Source organism: Pteropus vampyrus, unplaced genomic scaffold (genome assembly GCF_000151845.1).
Source record: "Pteropus vampyrus isolate Shadow unplaced genomic scaffold, Pvam_2.0 Scaffold148, whole genome shotgun sequence".
NCBI classification, from domain to species: Eukaryota; Metazoa; Chordata; class Mammalia; order Chiroptera; family Pteropodidae; genus Pteropus; species Pteropus vampyrus.
The window spans coordinates 450172-460921 of NW_011888929.1; the positions used below are offsets into that span (position 1 = coordinate 450172).

Below are 10750 nucleotides of genomic sequence, written 5' to 3' on the forward strand. Positions count from 1 at the left end.
TATGTGATCCATTTAACACACAGGAGCTATTATGAAATAAATTTGCCCAAAATAATTTTGGCACCATTTTGAACATTAAAAACTTGAAAATTTTGAGTAATTATATATTTATAATATTTGTTTTTACACGTATGTGTAGAATGAGAAGGACTTTGGTTACTTCTTGAGTCACAGCTCCTCTAAAACTCTGCTAGAGGAACAAATTAAGAACCATAAAGCTACACACACACAATATACATTCAAACATTAATAGGAATACAAATGTTGAACGACTTGAACAAAGCCACTATGAAATGAAATAAACTTTGTCTTAGTAGAAATAAAATCCTTTTTACTGTATAAGTCTATGCTTTAGCTTTTAATGTGTTATATCTGTAGTTTTCTATATGCAGTATTTTATCTTTAATTCATGATTATTTTATGTATATTTCCATAATAATGTCTATTTATAAATCTGACATAGATATCTATACATATAACTTCTTTCTTATAATAATAGTAATAATATAATAATAACAACGATCACATATATAGTATTTACTATATAGCAGGCTCTATTTAAAATATTTTACATATATTTAATTCTCACAACAAATTATGTTATAAATGTTAGCATTGGTGCCATGTTACAACAGACAACACTGGGGAAAGAAAAGTTAAACTTGCTCAAATGTGTCAACTGTTAATAATTAGTTAAGATGTATTTTAACCTGAAATATTTCCAAATTCTATATCCTTAACTGCTGTATTATATTTATTCTTAATACATATAAAGAAGATTATGTTGGTTTTGAACACTTGAAAAACAGGTATTGTCTTTTCTTACCATTACTTAAGGATCTCGTCTTTCCAATTTTTTTTCTTTGTTTAAACTAGTTCAATCATCCTCTCTGCATTTCTACATACAAAATCCCTACTAAACTAACAAGACCTAGGTCAAATTATATTTTCTTTATGACAACCCTCCATCTCCTGTATTATAAAATGTGTTTTTCATTTTTGTAAATGCTGACACACGATCTCCTACTTTAATGGTTATTCGTGTGTGTATGCACATGTATGCATACACATGCACACTCACGTGCAATGAATATAAATTCCTTGAAAAGAGTGTTTCATTTTATTCTTTTTTTCATTACATGGTATTCTCAATTCCTTTAAAATCAAAAGAGGAAGACAACATAAATGTGAGAAAACTTAGTTCTCAAAATGGTAATAATATTGACCCAATAAATATTTTGACTGAAAAAAGTACAATGGCATTTCACAGAATCTGTAAAGGAAACTGCTGTGAGTACTTGTGTACACAAACTTATCTTGGGGCTAGTCTTCTCTAAGGTATCTTTGTATATCTAATTACAGAAATATAGTTTGTGTGCAGCTTTGTTTCTTTTTGTCACATGCATATATTTGATTATGCTTTTAATTTTTATGTGGTATCACAAAGTGAATACATAAGAAAAATATGCCCAACCTCTAGTTTTTTATTTAAAGTATTTTTATTACCCAAATTATAACTTGGTGGTATTTAATGGAGGTACATAATAGGGACGTTTAATTATAGGGCGTTTACTAAAACTTAACAAAGTTAAATTAGCTAATCAGATGATATCACTCTTCTCAGACTAGTTGGTCCTCTTCAGAGCATCTCATTTGGGTAAAAAGGTAATTCAAGTTTAAATGCTAAATGAAAGGTTTTAGAAAGATAATAAAGAAAAAAATAAATAGGAAATTAAGATGAAATTGCATTGTAAACTATAAAGTTTTGAATTTACTTCCGTTACTATCAGTTATCTAAGACTTGCTGCTAGACAGTACAATGGACTAAATAAAAGCTACTACCATGTCTTGTAACCAGATAATTTTTCTTTGATTTTTGTCACAAGTATGTACTGACCCAGTAATTTTTTATACTATCATAATTATCTGGATCCATAATTTTTTTCTGAAACAGTAGAAAGTAATATTTTGGCATGGTTAGTAGTACTTAACACTACGTAGATATTTGAAACAGCACTTGCATAATTTCTCTTTGTCTAATTAATTTTAACCTCCTCAAAATAATACATTTAAAAAATATTTTTACTATCTTCCTACATCTATTCCTAGGTATTGCTATGAGAAAAGAGCATTAAATATATTCTCATCAATAAGATAAAAATGGAAATTTGAGAGATAGAATTATATGAAGCTCTAACTTGGGACTTTATTTCCCAGTTTTTGATGTGAATTAAATTTAAAATTATAATAGCTTATAAAATTTATAGTTTTCCCTTCCATATAATTAACTATGTAAAACTCAGAGGACTGAGTTTTAATCTATTCAATCTACTGTTAGCGTATTAAAATAAGACTAGGGTATATTAAATATAAGCCTGAATGCTTGTATTAACACTGCTTTGTTGGATTTGCTGTAATAAGAAATATTATCTTTGCTTCTTATTTAGTTTTCTCTAAATCAGTTTTTTATCCTGTTGTTATTCTATACATGTAATAAGAAACCAAAATGAGATCTTGAGAAAATGGTAGCTATGCAAAGTAATATAGCACCAATTAAGGGACAAAAGAAAAAACAAAAACAAAAACAAACTGGCACCAAGATAATTTACACATCTATACCAATACGATCAAAAGTTAACTAATAAATTTTTAACAAAAAGAAATTCAAATATTTCTGCCAACAGGAAAGATAATCTGAAAGATTATTGTTTGTCATCCTACTGGACATGAACTCGGTTATATAAACATAGCAATCATACTTGAATTTGCATTTATTAAACTATCTATAAATATCCATGTCTTTAAGTACACTTTGAACTGATTTTAACATCTTACCATTTCCCTTATTAATAAATTATTTAGTCTATGGCCATGCTACCCTGAACAAGCTCAATCCTATCTGATCTCAGAAGCTAAGTAGGGTCGGGCCTGGTTAGTACTTGGATGGAAGACAACCTAGGAAGACCAGGTGCTGTAGGCATAAAAAAATAATAATAATATAAAAAAAAATAAATAAATAAATAAATAAATAAATAAATAAAATTATTTAAATTAAATTTTTGAAACTTAATCATTTTATATTTGCAGTTATAGATGTCCCATTGAGTTATCTTGTGAACTTATCTGATGAAATCAAGTAATTTTTATTGCATAAGAAGAGCACCCCATAGGCCACTTAGGCCCAAGCACATGTTTTTATTTTTTGGCTTTTAAGGAAAATCTAAAAAGCAACGACATTTTCATTTTACTAATTCCTTCTTTCCTTCTTCCCTCCCTACTCCTGATTTTGTTTTATGTTTTGCTGTTCACTCATGGCCAATAATTCATTTCCCAATGTTGGCATATCCAAAATTTGGTATTTAGTCTGATAATTTGGAGATTTCTGTTAAATAAGTAATGGATATATATACCCTACCAAGTAATATGTGACAGAAAATCTACTTTTTAGTCTTTTTTTTTCTATCCATGAACAGAAATTAATTAAGATAACTTTTTTTTTTTACCTAATTAGAAGAACAGTTCTTTGATATCTGGAACATTGAATTTTGTACTTTGACATGTGACTGAAGTATTAGAATTGAAACTATAAGAATTTTATATTTCTGTTTCTTTGTGTACAACTCAGAAAAATATTTTACCTCAGTGTAATGTCTAACTCAATTATGTAGAGTATTTATAAATTAAATTTTTATATATCTTAAGTTAAAAGGCTCTTATAGGTTTATAGAAATAAATCAGTGGGTATACAAGTTCAACATTCCTTAAAATCAACAGAAAATAAGACTAAACATTTAATATTTAAATTCACTAGACATGAAAGAAAAATCTTTGTTACTGAATTGCTAGCTCTGAAATGTACATATATTTTAAATCAAATTCACATAATTAAGTTGGTTTAGGGAATTTTAAAAAGATTTTATCTGATGTATTTTCTCTGACCTATCAATATAGATTATAATACAAGAGTACATTTTGTTTTCTAGTTATATTTAGAATAATTTACTCATAGATGAGTTAATTTTAAATTCCTAAACTTCTATAACTAGTTTCCAGAAAATCATGATTGTCACTCCTGTATAATCTTTAAAATTATGAAAAATATGAATTTGTGTTCAACCAGATTGAATCATAACTTTATAGATGTTTTTATGGTAGAAATTTTATTTTTAGTATATTAATATAGAAATAATTTCTATGATATTTAGGTAAGGTGAAATTTTAAATTAATAATAAGTCAAGATAATTCATGAGTAATCTTTGAAAATTACATACATTTTAATCATGAATCTTTTTCATTTGCTAATACATTCATATGTGGAGAATAATTCTAAATTTTCTGGTTTTTTTTTCTGTGAAATAATTTTTTTTTTTTTTGCTTAAAAGTTATAATAAATATGGTAGTTATGCCTACCTAGGAGCGATACTAATGGAAAAATAGAGTGAGCTTTTTGTTTCATTTTGAGAAAAAAAAGAAAAGCCATTTTGCTATAAAGTGTCAGTTTTTCCTGAATTTGAAAACATAATAAAAGATAAAAGTTGAAGGAAAGTAAAAAGTTGTAGATTAATGAAGGGCGTGAATTCTCTTTCACCTTGTTTTATAATACCTGAGTCTGTAACAACGATATTATTAATTTTGTTATCATTTTGGCAAAGTTCATCATTTTCAGTGAGCTTATTTTAAAAAAAAATTAAGAAGAAAAACCTCACAATGACTTTCTGTCAAACAAGGTATTAATGCAAAATGACAATTTAGCATACTATATGTTAAAAGATCTATTGGTTTTAGAGCTTTTAATTGGGAGAAAGTCAAAGATAATACTTTATTTAACAGTTTATTGTAATATATCCAGAAAGAGATACTCTTTATTTCACCAGAAGAATAACAGAATAATTTCTCTGCTTGTGTTGACTACCATTCCCTTATTAAAAAAGAAAAAAAAAAAGAGAAGAAATTTCCTTGCTTATCAAAGAACTAAGTTTTCTCATATTTATGTTGTCTTCCTCTTTTGATTTTAAAGGAATTGTCGTTTTGATTGTAATCAAGAATTTTCTCACACACTCATGATTCTTAGTCACATGATCCTACTCCTCTGATAACTCTCTTGATTCTGTCTTTACAATCTCTGATACCATATGTAGGGGTGGGGGGAAGAACTTTGAACCAAAAACTATCTTTGAAATTTCCCAGAAACCCTAGAAATCACGAAGATTTGTTCTTTCACTGTATGAAAAGAGATGCTGGGAATTTTTTACATGTCTTGGGGAATTTATTATCTCATCACTGTTAGAGGAGCTGCATGGGAAGAATAGTGAAATCAAAAGAAAACTTGCCTTTCTTAAACTAAGCTTGTAAGACTAAATGTTATTAATATAGATACTTCAGAAATTTTGTGCTTCATGATGGGCACTGGATATTTCCCATATATACCATGTTTTACCTTTGAGGAAACATGAATAATAACTTTATGAAATATTTATTATAATTCAAGATAACCTTACACTCCTCTATTTTTATATCAGTTACTAAAATAGATTAACCACAGCCATTTAGTCTTCTTATCAAACAGATTTCTGCTTCCCTCTGTGTTCTCTATATATCCCCTGCTATAGTTTATGAACTGTCTTTACATCTTCACTGTCCTAGAGCTCTGTGGAAAGAATTGCATCAGCTTCTGTGAAACACTCATACTTCAGAGAACAGACACTTTGGTACCAAACTGAGATTGCGCATATACCTTTTTTTTTTTTTTTTACATATCTCTACAAATCAGCTTTTAAAAAAATTAACTAGAATCGGTATACAATATTATATTAGTTACATTATTTTCAGGTGTACGGTATAGTGATTTGACATTTTTATATCTTACAACGTGATTGTCTCACTAATTCTAGTTCTTACCTATCATCGTGCAAGCTGCTCATTCAACTTTTGACTGGAAATGTGGTCTTTGTTGGGTTTTAGTTTTTGTTTTGTTTTGTTTTTAATTCAGAAGCACAGAAACTGCTGACTCAAGATCCAGAGAAAAATTAATTATATAAAACTGAATGAACTGAGATAAATGTTATTCTTGTTATTTATTTGCAATACTACAGCAATGTTTTTATTGTTTTATTGGTGCCTGATTTTCAGGACCTCAGTTTCACAAGTGCAAAGAAAAGTTCTAAAACCCTAGCAAATTGTGAGGACCTCAAAAAGAGTACAATTGATCCAAATTTAGAGCTACTATGGATAAAACCAGATAAAGTTTTGAACTTGGTTTTCTATCCTTACTATACAAGGACAAATAATACACACTTTTAGACGTACAATCTAGACTCCTTATGAAAATTTTCAGGTGAAATTTAATTCTCTGAAGTGGTTTGTTCAACATTGCATGATCAGAGAAGCCTATGTAATTAACCCTTTAGTTGGAACCATATATATATAACAATCTGAACAAAAGTTATGAGATGGGTCTTAATGTAATTTGATTATCATCAAAAGGGCAGTGGGAGACTGTCAGAAGTATATCTGAAGTATACCTGATGTTTGAAAATAAGTAAAAGAGATTACTAGTTATTCTTTTAGGATATTTTTTGTCTTGTACCTTTGATTTCCTGCTGATTGGGTAATTTGCTATTCTGCAGGATTGGACTTATTTTGCAGATTTTCAAAATTTTCAAGATATGAAAAAAATATTTGGTGGAAAAGATGTCTACATATAATAATTATGTCCTTAAATTACACTAACCAGCTTTGTATATTAAAAAAATAATTTTTAACCTAAAATTTGTTTATTAGATTTCCAAGGCTACTCAGTGGCTCAAATAAACTTTGGAACTGGTTTAAACACTCTATTGTTTCCCTCATTAATGAAAAAAATAAATATTTGACATACTTTCATTATAGTTGCAGGAGTCACATTTTTAACCTTAAATTTTATAATTAAGGAAAGTTATAATAAAACCACAATGTTATAGAAAAACAACATCCAATAATAGCCAAAAAAAAAAAAAGTCTGTATATATCAAATGTTAAAAAAGAATGTTGAAACATTCAAATCCTCATATACAGTTCATGGGAGAGTAAATGGGTAATCACACAGGAAAGTATTTGGTAGTATCTATGAAATTTTATCATATATAAATTTTTGAGTTGGTAATTCCATATATATGGATATGTGGATCCATATAGGTATATATTGAATAGTCATATATACAACATATAGATATATATATCACCAAAAGAGATGTACTATGTAGGATGTTTATATTTACAATACTTGAAAAGTGGAAAACTACCCAAATATCCATTAAGAATGAATAAATTTTGCATACATTTTCAAAATAGCTTGTATACAATAATAAAAATTAATTAGCGACCAAATGAAACATATTGATGTCACAAATGTTGAGAAAAGGCAGATATAAACACATAAAAACTCTGTAATTTCATTTGTATCTACTGCAAAAATAGTTAAAACTAATCTATATTGTTAGAAGTCAAGATGAGGGAGTGGGTTGCCTGAAAAAAACCCACTGAGGAGTCTTTGAGAATACTGTTAATTTCTCTGATGTGTTTAGTTCAGACATAAAATTCTTAAAAAATTAAAGCAAATATTAAATGTTTATTGAAATCAATAGCCCACTCTAAGGCAAAATCAGGAAGTGTTAGGTTGTAAGAACAGGAGTTTAATTTTGTTGTATAATTGAGCAGAATGTCATAGTTCTATGAGAAATGTTTTAGGCAAAATATAAGTTCAGAGACCCATGCACCAACAGGTAACACCAACAGAAGTGGTAGCCTCAAACTGAAGTATGAATGACAGAAAGAAAACCATTTATTATTTGTCTTAATGTTACAATCAATATTTATTAAATTGTGGGTTCCTTAAAGGTAAATATTATATTTTAATGCCTTTTATTTTATTTTATTTCTGGTGTTTCTGTCATGTTAATCTTTTAAGCTTTTTATTCTGTATATGATAACTCATAGGCTAGAATAACAATAAAACAACTAACATATATTGAAAAGCATATGTCCAATATTGTAAAAATTTAATTTAAATAAATTAGCTAATTAAAAAATGTAAATAATTATTTGTGAATGGTTTTAGAGAGTTTGTATCATGCAAAAACAAATTTATAGCTGCTATGGGTAAATATTATGGCTTAATGATAAAGAGGTCTCAAGCTCTTTCTTTTTGCTCCGCAATCTTTACTTGCTTCCTTGGTCAAGTTTTCAAGATGTGCATTGCACCTCCAACCACCATGTAGGCATTCCAGAGAGGAAAAAAACAGGAGAGAACAGAGAGAAAATCAGAGTACTGTGCTCCTACTCATTTTTTTTTTTTTTTAACCAGAAAAGCAAGAACTTTCCAAACTACCTGCCAAGAAGACTTTCCTTACTTCTCATTGGCCAGAATCAAATTACATGTTCATGCCTACCATAAGTGGTTTAGATCAATCACAAATCTTTCCTTGGATTAATAAAAGAATCTGGCAGTATTTGAGATAGGAAAATAGGGGATTGAAAGCAAAGTCTGCTGAGTAAGCAAAGGATGATAGTTTCTGCATAGATTTCTTCCTGTGCCAGATGTATATCAAATATCTCAAGGAAAACCTTATGACATATTTTTGAATTTGAACTATGAAGATATATTAGCCAATTCAAATCATTGAAATTAACACCATCAATAAAAGGATAAAAACAAATCGAAAATGTCATAATGCCATGCCGCATTACAGGATGCAATAACAAGAATGAAGCATCATTTTGTGACACTATTGCCAAAGATGCATAATCTGCATTTACTTGTGAAGAAATATCTGACAGGCCCAACCTGAGAGATATTCCCAAATGGCCTAGAATCCTGAGAGAAGGGGGAGAGAGAGACAGACAGATAGAGACAGAGCCAGAGACAGACAGAGACAGCGATCTCTACAACTTCTGAAACTCATAGGATCTATCAAAATAAATATAAAATACATAACTTCTTTATACTAAAACCTTCACATGTCATGATATAGGATTGACTCCTATCAAAGTGTTATAGAAAATAAAACAAGACTCCAAGTTTACTATATATTTTATTATTTACTTAAAAAATGAATTGTATAAGAAAAGAATAAGCCAGCTAACAAACCGTAACTGGGAAATTTTCCCTTCCAAGTTTTTAAATTATTATATCTGCAGCTTTTATGTATGTATGTATGCATGTATGTATTTATTTAAATTTATCAGGGTGACATTGGTTTATAAAATTATATAGGTTTCAAATGTACAATTCAATAATATATTTTCTGTATATATTGCATTGCGTGTTCACCATCCAAAATTAAATCTGCTTCTGTCACCATATATTTGACTCCTTTTCCCTTTGGTAACCACTAAAATGTTGTGTCTATGAATTTTTATTTGTTTGTCTTTTCATTTGTTGCTTTCAGTTTTATATTCCACATATAAGTGAAATCATATTGTTTGCACCATATTCCATATGACTTCTTTTACTTAGCATGACTATTTCAAGATTCATCCATGTTGTCGCAAATGCCAGTATTTCATCTTTTTTTTATGGTTGAGTAATAGTCCATTGCATATATGTACCACATTTTCCTTTATGCAATCATCTATCGAAGGGCACTTTGGTTGTTTTCATGCGGCTTTTCTTTTAGATATAGATATGACCTAGAACGCCCTCCTAAAATTGCCTTGGTCAGCAAAGAAGAAAGAACCTCTTGGAATTTTGATAGGATGAAGAAGACTCAGAGATGGTCACCAAATGAGGACAGTGTAGGTTTTGTAGCCTAATTTAGCAATATTGTAAAACCTATTTAAAAGGAGTTTTAATGGTGTGATATAAAGATTTCAATTTTTGTCTGGTAAACAAGAGTTTATCATTTCTTTTCTAACTACTGATGGCATATGTGATGACTTATGAAGGGATTGATTTCTTCATCAAAGAATAACTTCTATTAAAACTGTCTCACAGATAATATGACAAAGCACATCAAGAAACTCACAGATATAAAATTAATTCAAAAGTTGAAAGAAATTAAAAAGTTGAAAAGGGAAGGAAAGACCAATAATAAAAGCATATGAAAGAGATTTTAAAATAAGTTGTGATTAAAATGGTCCAAAAGGGTAGTGGGAGAGGGGGGAGGCAAATGGGGTAAAAGGAGTCAAATATGTGGTGACAGAAAGAAATCTAACTATGGGCAGAGAACATACGATGCAAAATATACATGACTTACTGTTGAATTGTGCACTTGAAACTTAACTGGTCTTTGTTAACCGATATCACCATAATAAAAAGAAATCATTAAAAAATGTTCAAAAAGTAAATTAAAATAGAATAAGAGAGCATGAATAATTTATCCAAGGTGATTCAGTTTAAAATAGATCTAAATCCAAACTCAGATAATTATGACTCTATGGCCTATTATTTATTTATTCATTCATTCATTCGTTCATTCATTTATTCATTTATTTTTGTTTAAATCTGTGCTACCTTGCCTTCTTATACTCTAATACTATTTGACTAAAGCATAAGACTCAAAAGGATATTTATTCAGTACTGTAGTACTTCTAAATCTGACTCTTCCATGTCCTGACTGAATTGACTTTGAACGGTTACAGTTTTTGTGGGGCTCAGACTCATAAGTCATATTACTTGCCACATAAGGTAAAAAAAAGATGAATAATACAGCACATATAAAAAATATACTCTAAACTCAACAATAATAGCAATAAGACAAAACTCAATTTTTA

At 28.9% G+C, this 10750-nt stretch overlaps 1 pseudogene; it reads left to right on the plus strand.

The window, feature by feature from the left end:
* The first annotated feature begins 2861 nt into the window (after nucleotides 1-2861).
* Nucleotides 2862-2980, plus strand: LOC111745214 (annotated as a pseudogene).
* The last annotated feature ends 7770 nt before the right edge of the window (nucleotides 2981-10750 follow it).